Here is a 23,000-nt window from a genome sequence, read left to right on the forward strand (position 1 = left end):
AAAAAAAAAAAAAAGTCAGTCCTCCTGCTCCCCCTGTTTCAGATTTTCATGTGTCTCAGGTAGCAGCTCTTGCTTCCTTCTTTGCAGAATCCATTTGTTATTTCTGCTTCCCAGTATTCCAAACCCAGAATGTTTTAATGAATTCTGTGTACTTTTCTGCTCTTTGTAAGTATTGTTTGCTAATGCAATGGGAAAACGCTAAGGGCAGTCATAAATTTGGTACATTAACCACTTTCTGAAACAAAATCTCACTGGGGTGGGTGATAAGAATGTAAATCTGCAGCTTTATAGGTAGGACTTGCCCACTAAGCGCTGGTAAGCTGGGCAGCTCTGAAATAGGGTGTCAGAGGCTGGGGACAGCCTCCATTGGAAGTCCAGGTCTGGGATCTAGGAAGCCCCACAGGTCTGTGATTCAGCGAGATCCTCTCACCCTGCCTTTCTTGCGGATGACACAGCCACACGTCTCTTGAGATAGATTTCCTTCTGCTGCTTTCAGGTGGGATCTCAGATGGCAGATGGTCATACATTTGTATTATTTCCTGCGAGACTATATGCAGAAAAACTAGCTTTCAGTGTAAGCGATGCTGTGGACAGCATCTGTTTTCCTTCCCTTCCCTGTGTATTCAGTGCAGATGGAGCCTGTGGAAGAAGTGTTACAGTTTGTGTGCATTCCTAGTGGCTTTTCTGCCAGATACTTCACTCTTGTCCAGAATCTGGGGCCAAATATACCAGTAACAGTGCAACAGAGAATCTGATAAAACTCTCATTTTTTGCCACCTCATTTTAAAACACCACTATTGGTTTTTTGACACTTTACTTCAAGCCTGATTAATATTATGTAAAACTGAAGCTTCTCAGCTATGCTTCAAAAGGATTTAGAGTCTCCTGATTTCCCATAGTGAAGTAAGCAATTGCATTATTTCAAAGTGAAGGAGAGAAAATTGAGATCAATATCCCGTAGTAAACACAATGCTGCAATTCATAATAACAACTGTGATTTAATTTTTTCGAGTGCCAGGGGACCATATATGTGACAGTTACTGTATTTTTCCATAGCTACATATTTATGTGCTAAACTGCTCTAGTTAGTTGACTTGATGTCACAGAGCTCAAGGAGTATATCACCTGAATCTGTTCTGATGAAGATGTTAACTTGTATTCTTTTACAAAACTTGGAGAAAAGTAAACTGTCTGTTCCTTTTCCAGAAGCTGTAGTTATTTAGACTGCCATACGTTCCCAGGCTAAAAACAGCAAAAGGGAGTATACTCTCAGATAGGCTGGAAGTCCTTCATCTGAGAGGCCTGATGAACCTAATAGGTAAAGATAGAAAAGGCTGTCACCAGATTCAAAAAAGGTGATGGATGATGAGCTGTGTGGCAGGCAGAGGTTTTCCTGCAGGGATTTCTCATGTTGTGAGGTTCTGCCATAATGTTTCACCTCAGAGGCAGCAGAAGTTTGGAGGTGGTGGGACAAAGATGTGGTGATTGTTTATACTTTTAGAAATGATAAACTTAGAGTACTTCTGATTAAATCACTTACGATAAGACCCGACACACAATAGATGTGGCCATGCAGCTAAAGAACAGGCCTTTTACACATGAAGATGTTATTCCAAAGACAGAATCCTAAAAGTTGAACATGGAAACCTGAGAAGTAGGGACAACTGTTAATGTGAAGAAGCAAAGTCTCCTAGGAATTTTTGGAAAATGTAAGCTGCAAAGTAACTGCATATTCAAAATACGAATAGAAACAGAATTAGTTGTCTCCTACAGTTAAATGTGTAAATTAACATATACTGAAACATGGTAAATACTTGTTTCTGCTGTCATGCCCATTGACCTCGACCAGAATTACATGAGCATACGGATGCAAGTCCTGGGTAGTTAGGCAGTGTATATTGCAAGTCTCTTTCTGCGTACCAGTTAATGTTCCTCAGTCATCCATGCTCAGAAGGACTTCTAGTTCAATATGCCCAGGATTTCTTACGATGCTGAGAAATTACTGAAAACTTTCTTTGGAGAAGAATCAGTTCGCTTTCTATATCAGTGCCAAATCGGGGAGGATAATAAACTCTTTGGGGGATGAAGGGATATGGAGGCAGTGAGGCATTGGGTGGAAGTTGGAATTAATTTCAGATCTGAAGAACTTTGCAAGTCGTAGTTTGTGACAGTTCTAGCAGTTTAACTGTGGGGCAAGATTCACCTGAAGAGAATCTGTGCTAAGGGAGTGAAAAAAAGGTTAGATGCCTCTCAAAGGGCTAGGGAAGTGCAGAATTTATGGATCAGCCCTGAGGCTGAGATTAGATAGCCAGCAAGAGTAGCCTGGAGGGAAATGTACTATAATTTGCATGCAGCTTGGTAATTACAATTTCCTCCATTAAATCTTTGCTCCTGCATAAGGATCTATGGTTTAGTTGGGAAAGTCCAATTACCTTCCTGCACTCTACATGGAAATCCACTCAAAGTTCACTTGATGTAAAATAAGGCTGCCAGTGTGTTTGGTGGTATTAGTTTGATGTGAATATACTATACCAGCTGGAGAACTGTGATGTGTTTTCATTTGCTTCCATTTATAATTCAGGATGTTCACAAAGAGCATGAGCATCCTAAGTATCTGAGGGATACTTTGTGGCCATCATGGGAGTTCACTTGATTAGTTATCAGGGGACCAGTTGCAGAAAACTTCACTCCAGCTAGCGATATAATTTCATGCTTGCAGTTAGTAGGACACTCATCTGTTTCTGTAGCAGAGTGGGAGGAATAGATGCAGATGACAGGACCCTGGATCTTTTTATAGGGGACTTACAGCTACGAATAGTAATAATAGCAAAGCGTCATCAGTTCTGTATATGGGCTGTATTCTTTAGGTTCCTCCAAACTGTCTGCTTCAAATTTGTTTCTTGCTGTCTGCTGCCTTCTACCTGACCTGCTTATCCTTCAAACCAAGGAGACTTTTAAAGTAAACTCCTTCTGCTTATTCTTTCACAAAACCTTTGTTAAGATAGGATAAAAACAAAATTAGTTTTCTACATAACAAGTTTTTTAGAGTTCAGTTTTACCAGGACTATTTCCTCGATGGATCCAAGCTGTGTCCTTGTAACTCTTGTTCCACTGAGACGGGCTAATTCATTTTTCATGTTCTTTCGGTTAAGTGATCCTCAGAGGGAAAGGCGGCGTGATGTCAGGCTGCTGTCCAGAGAGGGCTGTAATGAAATGACTGACCACGTTTCACTCACTCATTTCAGCTTATTCTCCACTCTGATATCTAAAAGATTAAGACTTTGCATTAAACTACAAGATCTTGCTTTCTCTCCATCTCTTCTTCAGTCTCTCCTTGCTGATAAATAATAGATATAGAAGAATGAATAAAGCACTAAACTTGTGCCCCGGAGACTGGAGTTTCCATCTAATCGGTGGTCCAGTCCAGCGTGAAATCTATTTGGTGGTTTAGACCTGGTCCTTCTGGAACAGTATTCTTCCTGCAAAGACATTAAATGTAAAAAAAATGCAGCACAGTGAAGCAATCAGAGTGTGTATTTGAGAAAGGCCAAAGATTAAGTTAACATAGAAGCAGATTTACCTCCCACTCATACAGAAGCATGTCTGCAGGTTAGCCTTTACTGGATGCTCCAAGGGAGTCCGTACTGTGCCTGCCTGTGCTCCCTGGCTCGCTTCTCTTCAGTGGAGAACTTCATGTTTCAGTGCTTGTGCTCCTAAAGGAAATTTTATAGATAGATAGATAGACAGATGTCTGCGTGCACATATCTATATATGTATTTATACACATATGTATATGTACACACACATATTTAAAATATATATATTTATAATTCACAATATATATACACACATACGCACTCCACTGGCTCACATAGGGGAAAATTCTGCTTGGCTATGATTAGAAAAGCAAATGTCTAATATCACTCTAACATCGTTGTAAGAACTTTCTTTTGTTTTTTGTTTTTAAAGTGGTCTACAGATGATACCTATATATTGTTCACAAATCTGTGTAATTCTAGAGCACACAATGCCCTTTGGGTTTTTACCCTGTTTATCTTTTGTGTCTTGAAGATTGACTACAATTAGCTGTAACTCAGGGTTAGCCATTCCAGCACGTAGTCTGTGTCTTTCAGATTCTTATGAAAAGTGCAGTTCAGTATAATCGTTTGTCTTCCTTCAAATGAGTAATGGTAATTTTATGCGAATTATTTTCACGTGCGAGAATGATCTCAGAGTCCTAGCTAAGGTTCATTGGCAGAAAAAATACTGAAATAAGGAGTACTTAAGCACCTAAATGCAGAGAGATTTCAGCAATTTCTGTTGTATTCGAAAGTGTCAGGGTTAGAACTAACTGAATGTAATAATTGGTGCTGCAAGGATTTTGTGGTCTGAAATCAAGTCTGCATTTTGTAGTTTGGACTTGGTCAATGCGGTACTGCCAAAACATTCATGGCAAAGTTTATACCTCAAAGTTTATTTCTCTTGTGTATTTCAAAAATTCTTTTAGTTTTGCTTTTCATCTGTGTGATCCCAAACGGGCTTGGTAGATGGTGGTAAAAATAAAGTTATTTTTGCATGAGAGTATTATAAAGACTGTTATGAGAAGGCAGATCCCTGTCCCCCAGAATTTTACCATCACAGGCTGGGGGTAAGCACTGCAATTCCTGGGATCCAGTCAGTTAGCATAATACACGTTCAGTCATCTGAAAATGTCTGCATGAAGCTAGCTAAAGCTAGGGGAATTAGGGTGAGATATAGAGGTTTGCAATCGTGTTTCTGTTTGTAGATTCCAGACTGGCAAAGAGATTACAAGGTATGCCAAACCTACTAATTATTACTAACACCTCAGTCTTTCCTGGGTCTTCAGATATAGTAATAAAAGAAAGAGATGATATTCTAACATTACATGCAAAACTGTGTGTGTTGCAGAATAAAAAAGAAAAAAATCAAAGTCTGCTGAGGTCAACAAGAACTTTTGTTGGCTTCAGTGAGTATCGAAGTAGCTGCCAAATGAAATTTCTCTGTGAAGCCACATTGTTTATACTTTCTTATTGTGGGGATAGGGCAGTGGAGGGGAAAGGCAAAATATGCATAAAAGCTATGTATTCTTGTTCATTGTGAACTAAAGCAGAGTAAAAAGAGTTTAGAAGAAGGGAAACAGTAACCGAATTCTTCACTATTGTTCTTCAAACAAGCTATAGCAGCAGAAAGGGTTTCCATCTTCCAGCAGTATCAGTATGTGTCTATTAACAGAAAAGAAGTCGTCTTGCGACAGGCAGTGCAGGCAGCGGCAGGTCGATTCCCCTGCTGTGCTGTGGAGTCTGAGGAGGTGGGGAAGGTGGTCAACTGGGGGGCTTCTCAGCAGCGTATCTGGGGGATTTCAGGGGCAATCCCATTAGAAGGAGCGCGGTGATGTGATTTCCAAACCCTCTTCATCTTCACCCTTGAAAAATCCCTTCAGTGACCTACTGGAGTACTAGCAAATAGCAACTGAAAATTCTGACCGAAATATCTATGTGCTAAATAAAAAGCCATCTTATTAGATAGCTTGTATAATATATCCAGGCCACAGTTTCAGAGCGTTTCTGCTCATCACTGTCTCTTCTCTCAAAGGAAATAAGTACTGTTGACCTTTGGAAATAATGTGGCTCTATAGTTTATCTTGGCTTTAGTTCTTGCCAGACCTCATGACTATGTCTGAGGGAATTGTTTCAGATATATCCATGTCAATAAGATCTTATATGAGCTGAGAACTAAAATAACCAATTTAAGAATGCAGGACTCAGTCATCCTGTTGACAAGCTGCCTTCACGCTGAATATATTTTTATTATTGATAGTATTTACAGCAGATCCCAAAACAATGCTAGTTGAGTTCTAAAATTAATATCCTTTTCCCTGGTTCATTAGTTTGACTAGGACTGGATAATAAATTGAGTTAAAAAATTCAAACAAGCAAACAAAACCTCCATTTCCTCTCAGATTCATTTTTTTTTTTTTTTTAATTGAACCTAGATTGAGAAATCTTTATGGAAATTCTGAAAATGTCATGCTCATGTTTCTTTTCCCTTTCATATGCTTTCTGATTTGCAATCAGAGAGATAATTAAAATGCAATGAAATAAGCTGTCTGTGAAGTGTTTCCAACCAGAAACTTAGATCTCTTGCAAGATTTACAGCTCGATTTTGTAGACTCAGAGGATCTGGCTCTTTCTGATAAAACCCGATAAGCCCCTGAATTTCTGAATGCTCATCAGAATTCAAATTCTGAGCTTGAGGAAGTTCCCCTGTCTCTGGCTTGCATATTGCATTATCCTCTGTCATTGTATCCCTTCCTCCCATTTTACCCTTCATAGAATCACAGAATCAGTAAGGTTGGAAGGGACCTCTGGGGATCACCTAGTCCAACCCCCCTGCTCAGCAGGGTCACCTAGAGCATGTTAGCCAGGGTTACCCTTCCTCCCGCCTTCTGTCCCACCCTCCCCCTAGAATCTAACCTGGCATTTAAAACCTAAATCTGACTTACTGACTTCCATTAAAAAGTGATTACATCACTATTTTCTGAGTTGTAGTCTGCAGATTCTGGTAGAGATTGACAACTATATTGGACCGTGAAATGTGCAAGGTGTCAGTTCTGTGTTGCTGCGCAGTACCTGTGAGAGCGTTTGGGAGATGGTCACCTCCCAGGTCAGAAGACTGGTTGAGAATCTTGTCTTTATCTGTAAAATTTGGGACCTAGACCTTAAATCCATAAATATTTAGTTGTTAAATATTATTTATAGAAGTCATTCCATTGAAATCAGTGTAGATTTACACATCAGCTTAATTTGTTAAAAACATTAATTTCACACTAAGACCCGAACTGGGAAAAAATATGTTTCCATTACTCCATTAAACGTAATCCTATGTTATTCTTTAGTTTCTACAAGACCTCAAAATATTAGTAATGTTATCAAATATTTTATAACCTTGTTGATTGCATTGCAAGGAAAACCTAGCTGAATAGTTCTAATTATTTTCCAAACGTAGTATCTATAATGTTGCTATTGTAATTAGGGACAATTCATTATAATGGTAGGATTTTCATGCTTGCTAATCTGTATTCAACAATGCTCATCACTATAAATTTAGAAATGTTTAAAGGTAATTATACATATCTTGAGCTGTACTGAAGAAACATGCAATTACAAGTTTGCTTAAGGGCTGTTCAACATTTGTGTTTTCTCTTTAAACTCTTCACGCTTCAAGATTTATAATTGTCCAGGACACTCAAGTGACTTGCCTAACTGCCTTTGTTACTGGAGTGATGCTTGGTGGTACATAAGCATGGCTGGGAAAAATACATCCAGGGTTCTATTACTGGAGCCTAGTCCAGACTCCTGAAGTTCAAGGGAGTGCCTCGTACACTAGTGATATTTGGAACATCTGATTCTGTAATAGATTTGATATTTCATTATTGATATTGGATTTCATAATTACTTGGCATTTGGACTCTGATCGCGTTTGGGGAGGGGCTGAAAAATGATGACTTTCTATGGAACAGAACTTCTGAATTCCAATGAGTTTGATGTTAAGTTGTTGCATTTTCAGATAAGCGATAATTCAGATTAATTATTTTATCATTTAAGCTGCCCTTTCACTTCATTGCTATGTCATTTCCTCTCCCTATGGAGTTCCTGGGAGCTTTTAATGTTCTGCTTCTACTCACCGCTGGAAAGGAAAGTCATGTCAGGAGAGAAGAACTTGCATATTTCTAGCAAGCAATGTGCATATGTAATCTCTTGCATCCTTAATTCAAATTAATGGGAACGTAAAATTTATGTGAACAAACATAAAAAGCTGACCTTTTAAGAGGCAACATCAAGTGCTGGAGAAAATATAAAAGTAGTAAGGTTATATAACATTGCAAATGCAAGATTTAGTGTGAGGAAGCGTGCCTTGTCTAACCTGTATTAGAAGGATAAGGTCACACCTATTCCAAACGCTTCTGCGCCCTGGACCAGGGACAGTAGCGTAATGGGGCTATTCCGTGTCCGTCTGTCTAAGAGGACAGAATAACTGCTCCTGTTTGTGGGAAAAAAATTCCAGAAATTGATAACTAAGAGCAGTTCTGGTAAATACTGTAAGACAAAGCAGTTTCTTTTCTGCAAAGTGACAGAGTGAAGCTTCTGGTTTGCTTTGTATCTCATGTTTGAAAGTAGAGGTGACTCTCCTGTGTACACAGACAGCTCGCAGAGCTGCATTTTTCCCCCTCAAGCTGTGTATTTAAAGGTCCCTGGGAGATTATATAAAAGATGTTGGCAGTTTCTGAAAGACAGGAGTGCTGTAGATTCATCTGCCATGTAGATGAATCTTTGTTTCTATCAATTATGAAGTAATTATAGTCAGGCAAGTTTAGAAAGCTGCAGAGCTCTCGCTTGTGCCGGTTCAGCTGAACTTGTTAGCTAAGAAGGGGAGTTTGTCCAGCTCCCAGATTGGAAGACTTGGAGCAGCTGTCGGACTCATTGGTGAAGGCATTGCTTTAGATACAGACTGAAAATAGTAATATTGTAATAGTTGTAATATTATTGATTCCTTATTGGAGATATTCATCTTTTCTTTCAGCAGCAGATGACAGATGTAGGGAGCTAAGGGTGAAATAAGCTCTACTCTACTCTCCCAATGCAATATTAAGTGATTAAACTTTGAACTATAGATGTTGGATGTGGATATTTCATAGGAGGACTCTATTTTTAATACATCGTTTTCTGAAAGAGCGTTATATTTGCATTTTAGGTAGAAAAAATGCCAAGTTTGTGCAGTATGAATTTACTGAACTTCATGACTTTGGGAAGCTGAGTTGTATTTAATTCCTGCTATACAGAGATTGGAGAAGAGCAGGCTAGAGAACAGAAAAGGAATACTCTTTCTCGTGTGTGTGTGTGTGTGTGAGTGAGTGAGTGAAAGCAGAAGGGAAGTAAAAAAACAAATATTGTAAGGGGCAAAGTCACGGCTTGAGAAAATAGGGCAGTAGGATTTTCAGAGAACTGCAGCCTCAGGTTAGATTCTGATTCATATTTAGGCTGAAAAAAAATGATTTGTCCTCATTTTCAGAATTATTCAGCGCATTATAAATTCAGCAGGAGTGATTTGAGCTCTGTGCTTTTTAAAAACTAGACACTTATTTTACCTTAAATATGGACATAAGACTGATTACAACGCTTTTAGTTTAAGTCACATCTAAGTGTACTGTATACCATCATAGCATATTCACAGAATATCTAGCTAGTTAAGAATATTTTTCTATCCCTTAAGACATTTATGGAACCAGTACAAAACCAATATAAAATATTTACCTCAGCCTGGTAAAATGGTTTGAGTTACCCAGAGGCAGAGCTTGCAAAGGCGGTTGAGTTTTGTCAGCCTAATGTAGCCCTTGAAAGGTATGCACGTTACCCAGTCGCATGCCATTTAGCTGCTCCTCAGGTAGGCGACCGTCTGGGTGGCAATCGGCCCGGTTGGGCAAGGTGTGCTGCGCTTGGGACTCGCTCCTTGGATTTTTCATGGGATGCGCCTGTCCTTTTTGGGGCTGGATGCAAACTGCAAGGGTCTGCCGTAATTGAGGTTGGGACTCTTACGCCTCTGCATTAGGTAGGTATCTTCCACAATCTAAAATACTTCATGTGTAAGACAGAGACTGGCAAGTTATTAAGAACAGCAGCTGGAAATTTTTTTTTAATTGTAATTGCTAGATTAACGATGGCTCTGCCTTATTGATGTTGCTCTAACGAACACTTCCAGCTGGTGACAGGATCAGTGCCAGCGGTAACAGATAGTTGCACACCTGTCTTCAGCGAGGTCTTGTGGTAGCCTACAAAAGGCTAAATGCTGAGGGTGTCCAGCCTTCTCCAAAGCAGTCCTGGCTTCACTAGTTCTCCTCATAGCTGTGAAAGTAGAGTCTTCTTGAAAATGTTCAGATGAGATGTTGTATTTCATGCTGGTTTTTAGACTGAAAATTGGGTTTTTTGGACTATTTTCTGGGGAAAACTTTAATTTGGTCTGCTGCATGCATGTTTTTGTTTGTGTTCTTTGTTTTCTTTCATTTCTACGGGCTGACGCTTTCCTCCCTGGCAGCCAAGCCAGAAGACTATGCTGCATTCTGGTGAAAGCAATCTGATCGTATTGATCACCTGAGCAGGTCAGGAATGAAAGGTGTATATGTAGATAATATAGGTAATAAGAAAGCAGATAGCGTAGAAATATTCTGGAATCAAATGTTTTTCTCATCATCCTGTATCCCAACATCTTCCACTAGAAAAAACAGCATACAAATTCATGGTTCCAGCATGAGTAATCTTATTTATTTGATGAATCCAGTATGGCATAGAAGTTCACTTTTGACATATTTAGTTTGAGAACAGAATAGACATATATATGAGAGAGAAAGGGATGCAACCTCCTAATTGTGTGTTTAAAGATTAAAACAAAAGGCAGGTTGCTCAGAGGACCGTCACGGAGAAACTAAAAGATGAGCTTAGGACAAAGTTGTGGGCAATACCAACGCAGCAGTCATCTGCATTTTAAAAACTGCATTTACAAAATGTAGTCAATTTGTGCTTTCTGAGGCATGCCACCATTCAACACCATTTTCCGTGGCCCCTTACGAAGGAAATAAAAGCAGTATTTAGGAATACAGAAGGTATTGGAAAAGCACATTCCACATTCCTGTCCAGCTGACTTTTAATTCCTAAGTCAAGAACTGTTTAACAGAATGCCAGCCCTGCATGCGAGACAAATCAGGAAATTCTATGTTTTAAGCTTTTTGTACAGACCAAGCACAATCATATGGACTCTGCTAGTAGAACACATCATTTATTTTGCATATTACGCAGCATGTTAATGTTCACTGCAGCTAGTATTGACAAACGCAGTCCGAATAAATGTACCATTTGCTGGATCAGATTCAGCGATTGTGCAACCCATCCCCTCGAGAAATAGTTCATGCTAATTGTGCTAGTACAGGACAAGGGATCCCCCTGATCATGCTGCCCTGAGTGATGACTCCTGGCTCTGTGCCCTGCCTAGGTCCCACAAGGTATTTTCAGGAATCACGTATGTTTGCAGGCAGTGTTTCAAAGCTTGGCATACAGTAACATATAATACCAGTTAAATTAATGGAAACTTCGCCAATCTATGTATTTTTATTCTGGTTTTCTTTCTCTTCATGTTTTCCCTTTTCAGACTAAAAATCTGCAGTGTGCATCAGTATGTAGGAGTGCCTCTAAAAATGCTTCTTAATGGAAGACTTGATTATTAAATCAGAGATTGGGAGCTAAATGCAGGGTAAATTGTGTCTAAAAACAAGGACAGAGTATGGCTATAAGGCACTGGCGCTTGTTCAGTACAGCAACTCGCACCTGGTTTTTCATCTCATGTCAAGTAAATATCCTCAGAACTGACTTTTTGACTGACGTGTTGGGAATGGACAGAATGGGGATTCAGACCTGAGCTGTGCTGACCTGTAATGTTATTCACCTAACTATATGTCTAAAAAGCGCCCAAGAATTTTTTAACTTTAACTGTTTTTTTTTCCAAAATAAAATTTGATTATTTAGGAACAAACAAATCCCCAAATTAAAACAAAAAAACAGATACAGTGGTAACTAAAAAGTTCCTATACCAAGCAGAAGTAGTGAATGGCTCTCACAGTTGCCACTGTACATACAAGAAATTTTAAATGTAGATTTGTTGTGGGTCAAGCTATAGCTGGTATCTACATCAGTGTGTTTTATTGTTTAAGCCAATGGTCATTTTTGTTATCATCTCTGCTCATTAGTTGGGAAAAAAAAAGAAGAACAGAATTGTTGTAAAAAACACTTAATATTTATTTAAGTAACTGGGTGCTGGTATGTAGTTAAGTCTATGCAAATAAAAATGTAGCTATATTTGTGCAGAAATGCAATCAAAATACTTTCTTCAAACTATTTTATCTTCCTTTTAATTGAATATAATGTGTGAGATACTGGAGGCTTAAGGTTGCTTCCTCCTGGTAGCAGTGGCCCTTGTTTACCTCTTGTGGCTTTCCGTAGGACTGGTCAACCTGAATTTTTTTCTGTCCTTTTAGGACATACATTGTATTCCCATTTCTCTGAGATTGGTTGAGCCTAAGGTAATTGTACCAGACTTGATTCTCCTATTCAGCAGAAGATGTTATTGCCACGGTGTAGATAAAAAGGAGCAGAAACAGGAAATTGTTCTATTTTTAAAATAGGCATTTTATGAGTGCCTTCCAGGAGTGTATTAAGCAACATGACTTACATCTGTCTCGTCTGTTTTGTTCCCTGATTCTCTCCCTGAGGGAGAATTGTGTGTGCAGTGGTGCATTTTGTTTTGGTAGGGTTTTTGTCATTTGTTTTGTTGTTATATATATATATATATATCAGTCTGTGTTGATGTTGGAGCAGAGCGTGCCTTGCATTTGGAGTCCAGGTGGTGAAACTGGTGAAGCCTCCCAAGTCCTGCAGGAGCCATTCATGGAAATGCCACCAGGCTGACCCAGATGCATCCCTTTAAGGAGGATCTCTAAGTTGGCACAATACTCAATGAGGCAATTCCTATTTAACATTTTGAAATCACATTTATTCAAAGCATTTTGTGGGGTCTTTCATTGGTTTTGATTTGAGGGCTTCATTTTCATAGTTGCATCAGTAATTCCTGCATCTAATTGGAAAACCTCTGTATCCAGAGGTGAAACTGGGTCTTATTATCGCCCAGCTCTCATAAAATGAGGGAATTTTAATTTAGGAAGTGTCAACCAGAGTTCCCTTTCTAAAGACCAACAATAAAACCCAAACCTTTGATTTCCTAACAAAAAACATTTTCGATCTTTTTCATTGAAGGGCACAAGAAATAAATGATGGGAAGAAAAGCTGATGGGAACAAGTACAGTTTGCTATTACTACTATTCTCTGTTTGGTTTTAGATAGTGTCCAAAAAGACCAATTAGAATTAGTCCTCTTGTGTTAGACCCTATATGCACTGGAATAAATTATACAGCTTTTTCTCAGCTGTATATCCTTTAGATAAATAACTCTCATGGCACAGACAGGCTCAATACCAAGCAACACGGAGATGCAGGGAAACATGGGGCCTCCTTTATGAAATCCATACATACGTAATGTGTATTTGTTTCTGCCGGTGTGTTCACTGCTTTGCAACAGAGAGGTGTGTGAGTGTCTGTGCTGCAGTTTTCCTGTGAAATACATCATCTACTAGGTATCAACAGCTAAACTGAGGATGTAGAGTACTGAATTTAATTTTTAGTATCAAACTTATGCTAGAGCTGTGCATACAAGAATGCCTTAAATTAAGTATTGAAAGACAAAAGAAATGGACTGAATCATTTTTAATTTATCTGAGAAAAAATGTGTAAAATATGTCCAAGGATGCAACAGTCAGGGAAGTATCATTGTAAATGGGGATTCAGCCCTGCTGGCATTTCTTTGGCCAGCTGTAAAATGAAGGAAAATAGAAGCCTTCCCAAACGGATGTGATCCCAACGGTGTCACTGTCGCGCTGGTGCCACAACGAGATCATTGCCTTTTGTCGTCGAGCAGATGCAGAAAGGATGTGTATCCTGCTACAAAGAATCAAACATAATTTTCTGTAATTTATGGAAATACAGCATTGCTCACGTAAATGGTATGAATATTTGAAAGTAAAGCTAAGTGCAGCCTGAACTAAAGATGTGTCCTAGAAGAGACACTCAGTTTTTGTTTTGTTTTTATTTTATTTATTCTAGGGGCTCAATAGATAAAAATGTAAACGACGAAATTTCTTATCAGTGGAATTTTTATGTTGTTTGTACTTTTGCCACTTCATTATATGATAAGTTGGGCCAGACATTTAAATGTAACAGAATATCTAGTGTACTCCAATGCAATTTAGTATTGTAAGCATTAAGAAATTTAAGGAAAACACACACACTTTATTAAAGATGCTTTAACTTGTAATTGGATATGTATATAAGGCCCATCTTTTTACAGAACGCATAACTAAAAAGCTACACAGAATCTGTACATCTGCATATACATCTGTATACATTTTTTAACATTTGAAAATATAAATTAGAATAATGACCAAGTCATTAAGAAATCTACTAAAACTAATAAAAACGTCTTATATCATTATGGGTATATAAATATTTTGAAGTTCTTCTATCACTGTTAGTGTTGAAATCAGAAGAAGTAATGCCCTCACGCTTCCTGCAGCAGCGGCAGCGGGGAGCCTGGCTCGGCCCCCGTGAGCGCTGCGGCTCCGGTCGGGGCAGCTCTGCCGGGGCTGCAGCCCGCTCTCAGGAGCGGCAGCTCCGTCCTCCTCTCGTGGGCAATCCTCTGCTATTTTCCATTTTGAAAGATACCAAATAGTCTGTATTTTGCTAACTGCACTTATTTGCAAGTCATAAATTGCCCTATTCTGAGTAATTAAGGGTAGTTTCCAATAATGGGGAACTAAATTATTTATCCTTTTATTCTACTTTCCATGTTGGAGACAAATGGAAGCCATATTTTTACCTCTTTTAGAGAAATAAAACTTATGCCACTTGGGGAGCTGGGATTGTAAGAAAAACATGCAGTATCTCGAAATTTGCAGTAAAGTAATGAGCTCTCATTAACACTGCATTCCACCCAAAGGTCTCTTACTCTTCCTAAGAACTTTACATAGCAACACAGTTTTTCCCAGTACAATTAGAGACTATGTATACTACCTAACTTTAAAATGACAAATACTTTCAAAGACATGTTATTGGCATTTTTACTTAATGTTTAGCTAAAATAAATACACATTTCTTTATAATTTCCACGAGCAGGAAAACAACTACGCACAGTTGCATCTTGCTAAAATGGTTATGTTTGTCAGCTCTTTTGGAACTCTTTCTAATACATCAATTCCTCAGAAGTTATATTATACTTGAAGGTAATAATGTTAACTGAATTCTTGTAACAGGTTTCAGCAGTATTTCTATAGAAAAAGCTAAACAGCGGACACTGAGAATTTTTTTTTAATTTAGTTTTTAGCTTGAGTCATTCTAGCTATTTTGATGCAAAATATCACCAAAAACACACACAATTGAGGATTTCAAGTGATATTAATATAAGAATGGATACAGTAACTTGGTGCTCACATACACTGCATTGGTCTGTTTATTCATGCCTTAGAAACTAAACAAAATTGAGCTTGCACTGGGGTAGGCAGAGCATGTGGGCGGAGGGTGGATGTGGAGAGAAAAAGAAAGTGGGTGAGAGCTGGTTGCCTTATAAATGTTTCAGCAGGAGGTACTTGGAATGGCTCCCTCCCTCCCATGTTGCGAAATCATGAGGGAGTTATGCTGCATCCCAAATGAGTGCTAATGAAACCTTCGAACCAAGCACCATCATGTATTCTGCATATGCTACATACGACGTGGGAAAACACGAACTAAAATTAAGGGGGAGAGAGAGAATATGTGATTGAGTGGCATAAAGGTTTTATCAGCATGAGGTTGGGAGGGGGTGCCTCATGCACAAAAGCAAAGCTGAATTTATTAGTTGGATTTTTTTCTTCTTCTGAGCCCTCAATCTTGGCACTTGCTGTGGAGCTGGGGCTTATGGGCATAGGCTACAGAAATAGTTCTAATAATATATTTTAAAACTCCATTTAATCTTTCAATAATCACTTACTTGACAGAATACATGAGCTGGTTCTGGGTACAAAAATCTTTCCAGCAGTTGTTGGGAATGTTCTTCATTTCTCAACTCATAGTTTTGCAACCTGGAAACATGTATGTGTTTGCATTTTGAGTGCTTTTAAGCTCCTTCCTCTGAGCTTCATCCATTAATCTCTCCAACTGAAATAAAAACTACTTTTTAAGAAGGAACTTCCTTCCTTCCTTCCTTCCTTCCTTCCCTCCCTTTCTCCTTTCCGTTTTCTCTTTTCTGCTGCAGAAATGCCTTGTTTCTTCATCCTAAATCTTCCAAGTGGTCATCACCTGGCCACTGTGCGGCTTTGGGCTGGTAAGTATAATGTTGTGCTCCATCACTAATCAAAAGTTAGAAATGTGTTAAGTGTATTGCACAGACTCTGCCAATGAATTTAACTTCAGTGTTACAATGCTCTGCTCATTATAGCTTTTGGAGATAATCATGTTGAAATGTGAATCCAACTACCTTGTGGCTCTTGCCAAGTTCAGGACAGTTAGGAGTCATCTCATATTTAGAAATCAATAACCATTCCAAAAGTCTTGGAGAAGACTGAGGACTGACATTTACAGACATGTATATCCGTTGGCTTGTAATAACAACAGAGCATGTTAGGTGCAGAATTTAAGAATTCTTAAGAATTTAAGAATTTAAGGTATTTCTAGGAGAATAACCACTGTGATGTATTTGTGCCATTAGGAAGTCAGCTCCTACCTTCACCAGTGACTACGGTAGTAATCTTCATATTTTCACCATCCCTTTCCGTGCCATTTTGATTCACTTATGTCTGTAGTCCCAGGAAAACCAGTAGTCCTGAATTTTTTTGTATGTATGTTAGCTGAATTGAGATTTTAAAATAATAAAAGACAAAAGCAGTCTTTATTAAAGATAACCTTTATGCTACTTGTACTTTAGTTGCACTATAGAAAAAAGTGGAAGAGTGACTAGAAGTATGCTAAAAGATGAGGATTTTGTGGTACTTGTTAGTGATGAGGAAAAGCAGTGCAGGTCTTTTATTACTCGTTAATGTCAAATGGTCGATATGGTCTTCCATCTATTGACTTTGAATCATAGAGGAAAAAAATCTCTCCAGATTTTACAAGAAGCTAAGGTAGCTTGGATGAGGATTGTTCCACCCATGCTTTGTTTTCTTTCTCTCAGCAGCTGAAGTTTCTCACCTGACTTTTGTGTGCTTGTCCAAAATGAATGCTGCAATAACCAGAAAAAATATATAGTATCTACAGAGGAAAAAATTAATTTGGGGGTGCAAAAAATTTTGTTCCTACATCTGATAAAGTTTAAACTTTCTTCCTGTTGTTTCTATTCTTAAACATATTCTCTTTGATATGTGGACAACAGGGAGAAAAATCAAGTCACAGAAAAGGAAATGGAAACTATTCTTATTAGAAATCTTCTCTTTTACACCATTTATGAAAATGGAAAATTATCTCAGAGCTGAAATACAGAGTGTGTGTGTGTGCATACATGCATGCTTCTGAGCCTTCCTTACCAATGTAAGAAGTGGCATTTTCCTAATTTCAAAATTTTATACAAAAAAAGGCTTTGCATGACTTTGATTTTCAAAACGTGAAGGCCAGAATTCAGAATAGAAGCAATAATACTCTCCAGAAATTGACCCATGAAAATGTATTCAAGTTTTTTTCTGGAAAACTGCCCTTCAAAGCTCCTTCCTAAGTAAACTTGTAATGACATTTCAAAAATGGAGCATGGATGCCAATAACTATGGGGAATTTTTGGATTCTTTCTTCTAATTTGCTAACCACACACAAAATACCTGTTACACGAATCAAACTCCAGTAATTTACTATCCAGGTGCCTAATCTTGTGACAGCCAACACGCTGAGAAAACGTTTGAGGATATTCAGCTTGGTTTATATATGTTCCATATTGCTTTTTGTATTACTCTGATTGCTAGTCTGACTTCCCAAGGCCTTTAACATTGAGGAATATAAAGCTGCTACCCTGTTAAGGCCTAAGTAATTGAAATATCTGAGTAATTTCTGTCAAATGGGTCATCCAGTTAATTAAGATTTCATCATGGTTTTAATATCATTTTTTGTACTTTTTCATAAAGAAATGAAATGTGGTACTGCTTAGGGGGGCTCAGTGTTTGTATGAGTAGGGTAAATGTACTGTGTAGATAAAACACCTCCATGCCTCTAGCAGTAATGTGGAGAGGAAGGATTGCCGGGCTGGAAGATCATGGGTTCAGAGCACAGGGATCTTCGTTATCTTCAAGCCAGACTTCATTAATGAAGCTTTGTGGCAGCCTTCAGAGGTAAGCATGGATATCCTCATTTTACAGGATACTTACTGATCATTACATTTGATCATCAAAAAGTGAACAACAGAATGATTCACAAGAACAAAAACGCAGGGTGTGAATTTTAGCTGAAAACATGAAAGAAGCCTGACAGAGCTGGGGAGCTAGCTCAGAGCTCCTTACAAAGTTTGGTAGAGAACATTTGTGTGGCAAGTTCATCCTCAATTTTCTTCTAATGTAGAGGTCAAGCTAAGGTTATTTGCTCTTATCAGGGACATTGCAAAAGAGCACGGAGGGGAAGATTTTTTTGATACACGACATGCTGGGGAAGTGTCTTTATTTACCTTCTATTGATATTCTTTGACCTCTGTCTTGAGCTCTCTCGCCATCTTTGTTGCATAAAAATATTATTGTTTGCTTAAGTATATTCATTTACGCAATATATTACGAATGCATGAAATAATGCATTGAATGTGAGTCAAACACTCAATAATGATGATCTATCTGGTAAAGGATAAAAAAATCTGCTGTCAACTAGTTGTATACCTGGAGGGAGAGGACTTCCACATCCTGTGACCATGCAGATCTCCCCAGCCTGACTAACCCCTGAGCTGAGAGGGACAGTGCTTTTAACATTTAAGAGCCTAGAGGAAATCTTGCTTAAGCTTAAGCAACTTTTGCCTTCCCAAGTAGCACAGAACTGGCTTAGTGGTTCTGTGCAGTACCTGAATCCCAGAAGTGAATTACTCAACACTACTCTCATTAATATTAGTCTTGTTACTATGTTTTCAATAGAAGCTGGAGAGGCTCTGCAGAGTATCTGGAGCATTGCTACTTAAAATATATCTTTCCTCTTAAAGACTAATGGTAACTTCGGGTGAGTATGTGGGTGTATTCACCCTGAAGAGACGGACCAATGTTACGCATTGTCCGTGTCTCATTTTTATCATGTTCGGAGTGATAGCCCCATGAGTCTCTTCTACTTGTTCCCTCTGCTTTTAATTCTTTAAACTTAGACCTGACCAAATTTTGTTTTTCCCTCTGCAATTGTAAAGCAGGAAAAAATATTTCCAGCCTGAAAACCCTATGTCATTATTGCTAAAGGAAACGCCACTTATTGATCCATAGTCATATGGTCTTTTGGGGTTGGCACTGTTTTATTGCCTAGGTTTAATAGTTTTTATTGGTTAAAGCTTTTAGTCTTGAGTCGCAGCAGTTACAAAGGAGCATTGTGGATGTAAGCAGGGTATTAACCTGTCTCGTTTAACTGCTGGTTCGTTCCTCCAGAGGCATCATGTTTGTCAGATCGTTTTTCAGCTGTGCCACACAGGCCTGTGTGTGATACTTATTCTGCCTGTAATATGTTCTTTAATTAATTTATAGATGGGGTACCTAGGAGCTCCATTTTGTTACTACTATTATTATCATTACTTTTGAAGTGAGTTTTGGATAAGTCTTCATTTTGTCAGGGTGGCTTTGGGTTTTTTTTTTTTTGTTTGTTTGTTTGGTTTTTTTTTGTTGTTGTTTTTAATTGGAAGGCTGTATTCTGCCCTCAGTAGTCTTGGCATAATCTTGCAGTAACCACTGAGAGGTGTATGGCTCTGCCCAGGTGTAAGTGTGAGCAGAACTTGGCCAGATGGACTGGTAGGTGGCAGATTTTTTCTTTTATTTTTTTACTGAATTTGTCCTTATATTCTTGAAGAGATCCAGGTACTTTCAAGGGCTTCTCAAAGGGTGCGAGAATCAGACTTCTGAAGAAGGACCACAAGAAGATTACTGTTTGCCCCAAGTCTTTCAAGATCAATTAATTTTACATCTACTTCAGAACTGAAGTTCCTCACTCTTGGCTCTGAACCTTGAATCTGCATACTCATTACACAGAAACAAACAAGTGGAAAACACAGCTGTTAAAAAAAAAATCTGATATACAAGGTAAGCAAGTGCTGGCAGAAGCAAAGGGCAATTTCCGTGTCTGAACTGTGTGTTCCGTAGGTGAAGAACAAGGAAACATTTCCCATCGTGAAGTTTGCTGCTTCCTCTTAGCTGCTGTCAGTCACCTTTATCTTCTGCAGGTATTTATAAGGCACCTATCGCTATAGAATCTAAATGGTATGGGCCTCCCATGAAATGCAGTTTCGATAAAATAACTACATGGCATAACTAACTGACAGACTGTATAAGGTCTTCAGATGTGAATTCACTTGGAAGAATGAATACAGCCCACAACATTTAACATGTTTATATGCCAAAACCGTAAACTCAATTGTGAATATTCATACTCTATGGTATAACATGCAGTTTTGGCACATTGTCCATAAGATCTTTGTATTTTGAGACTGGTAGAATTAATTTTCATATATTTTATACAACCTTATTTTTACTTGATTTTCCACAGACTTATATGTTGAACTATGGTGGGAGTAAAGTAACTGTTACTGAAAATACATTTCAAATAATCATTTAATAATGAAGATACATTGCATAAGGCTAGAGCATTACATGTTTTACCATATACAAAAATATCCTTGGTTAAATTTTGAAGTATACTGAGAGATGAGTTTTCAGGACTTCAATTAGCAGCTGACAAATGGAGGGATGATAGATTTGGGGCAGTATATTGTTTTCCTGTAGGCTTTGACAGAAGCATTTTGCAGAATGTTGCTTGAGTATCACTGAAATGATACTTCCTGCAGAAGTAAAATTCAGCATCAGAAATCTATTGCTCTTTTACATTAGTTTGACTTTACAGGGAGAAATAGTTCAATTTATCTCAGATAAAATACCCAAAATCATTTAAGTGTGAAGTAGAAGTATTCATAAGGTAGAGGTTACTTTAAAAGTGGTGCCCTGTGGTATAGACATAAGGAGATTAAAGAACTCAACATATTCTAATAAAAATGCTTAAATACACTCTTAAATATGTGTAGGTTTTAACCAGAGGTCTTGGCTTGCAGTCATTAATTATACTTGAAACTGTTGTTCCCAGTAATGCTGAACTCTGGATTGATTAACTGTAGTGAATATACAATGAAGAAATTCTATAATTTATTCAGTTAAAATTCTAATTTCCTGAAAATTTTGGAAATATATTTCTATGCAGGTCCTAGACTTGCTCTCCTCCTCTTATCTGGAATAATAAAGTGTCTTTTGAAAAACCTACTTAGGCATTTTATCATGGCAATGATTCTGCTACAAAAGTGTCAGCAAAGCACTAGTCATCCCTCAGTAAAGGAAGTCTTTTTGGAACTAAGCTGAGTGCCTCACAGTGGATATATTTTATCCTAATGGAAATAGGAGGAAGATGATTATCATTCTGATGTTCAGTGCAGTCTAAGTTGTAACCGAGGCTGGTCACAGCCCTGCTGCAGAGATGCCTGGGGGAAGCCATCAGTCCTCTCTGGGTCCTAGATGTTCCTTTTTTTTCTGGTCATGAGTTCCCAATTTTTGGTGGACTTTTTTTTAAGCTTTAAGTTCCTGGGGGTGCCACAGTGACAAGACCCAGTGTTTATGTCAGCGTCAGGGGTGCACATAGGTCACTGCCGTAATGAGATTATAGTATTGGTCAGATGCTACGCTTTTGTGTGTGTTTAGCAGGTAGGATACTGGTAAATCTTTTGCACAGACTCACCCAGCGTTGGTCTATATAACTGGGTCCATGCTAAGACAGTTCATACTTAGGTAAGAAGTTCATGTGCTCCCATTCTGCTCTTGCTTAAGACCAGGGGAAGGATGGTTCATCTTTGTGCTTTACAACACAGTCATGGTTAATGCCATCTATGAGAAATCAGGGGAAGGAAAAACACATAAAAAAGTTAGAAAAAATTAAAAAGTTAGAAAAAAGCAGCTATTTTGATGTTATTAGAAAAGCTAAAGTTGTGGGGTTTGGTGGAGTTCTTTGTAGTTTGCACTAAGTATTTCCTATGTTGAAATGCTGCGTAGGTAGCAAAAATACTTCTGTGAACTGAGACGCAAAGCATACCTTCCTGTACTGCAAGAGTTTCAATTTATCCTGTTCTTATGAGCTCTAAATCTGAAAAGGTGACAAAAATGGCTGTTTCAGTGAGTTCTTCCACAGTGTCACACTAGACCTAAAACCCAGAGCATCTATAAAACATATGCCATACTTTGAGCAAGTAAAATACATTTCCTTTCCCTAAACAAAGTTTAGTATTTTTCATCTGGAGTTGGTTTTCTACTGTCAGCAAAAAAAGACCATGTATGCAGTTGTGTATTTATGAGCAAGTTTTATCTCTAAACAGATTTGTAACTAAAAACAGAAATATCTTTTTATGGGAGACAGCTGGTTGGGAGATTAAAGAAACACAGCAAGGGAGGGGAGTTCAAATTAACAAACATTCCTACACAAGGAATGCCTGTAAGCTTTAGCAAGCTTTTAGCTTGCGACCTAAAAACATATCTAATCTCATCCACGGGTCTGTACTGATGGGTTTCACTTTGTTATTTGATGATAAAGAAATCTTTGAAAAGCCCAGTGTGGAGCCATAACTCTTGTCCATCTTGAAGTATGAGACGGAGCCTATAAATACATGTCAGCGTGAAAATTTCCAATTAGGCTATGAATTGGGGCTCAAACAGTGACAAGCAGTTAAATCTAAGGGATTTTGCACTGGTGGAGTTTTTGCTGGAACAAACTGTACTGACTCTTCTGTGGCTTCCCCAGAAGCTTCAAGGTCTTTGAGCACTGGTGGGGAAGGTTCAACAGAGCAGACGGCGCATTCTAGGGAAAGCGAAATTTGCTCCCTGAAGAGCAGAATATTTGAAGATGGGCAAACCAGAGGCAGCTTGTGCACAGCCCCTCAGAGTCTAAGTCAGGTCATAACAGTCCATTGCGTCAGTCATTTTAAAAGCAGTTTCTGTCACGAGAAACTGTGTAGGAAAATCTGCATATTGTTCTTGCTGGTACACAAGATGGTAGCTCTCAGCTAGGAGCTTCGAAGGAGATTTTTACTAACTATACAGAAACTGAACTTTTGAAAAAAAAA

General features: G+C 38.4%; 1 protein-coding gene across 5 annotated transcripts in view; it reads left to right on the top strand.

The window, feature by feature from the left end:
• Window positions 1-23,000, top strand: part of CDH11 (cadherin 11) — a 317,396-nt gene that overhangs the window by 191,280 nt on the left and 103,116 nt on the right. For 2 of the 5 annotated variants that reach the window (XM_062586727.1, XM_062586733.1), the window contains exons 4-6: window positions 15,960-16,028; window positions 17,901-18,012; window positions 19,700-20,069. The exons of 1 other annotated variant lie outside the window; for it this stretch is intronic. The gene's annotated coding sequence lies outside the window, so the exon portion shown is untranslated. Of the gene's footprint in view, window positions 1-15,959; window positions 16,029-17,900; window positions 18,013-18,787; window positions 18,875-19,699; window positions 20,070-23,000 lie in introns of those variants that run through there. 2 more of the 5 variants (XM_062586730.1, XM_062586729.1) reach the window with 2 other exon arrangements.

Source organism: Rhea pennata, chromosome 13, assembly GCF_028389875.1.
Source record: "Rhea pennata isolate bPtePen1 chromosome 13, bPtePen1.pri, whole genome shotgun sequence".
Classification (NCBI taxonomy): Eukaryota; Metazoa; Chordata; class Aves; order Rheiformes; family Rheidae; genus Rhea; species Rhea pennata.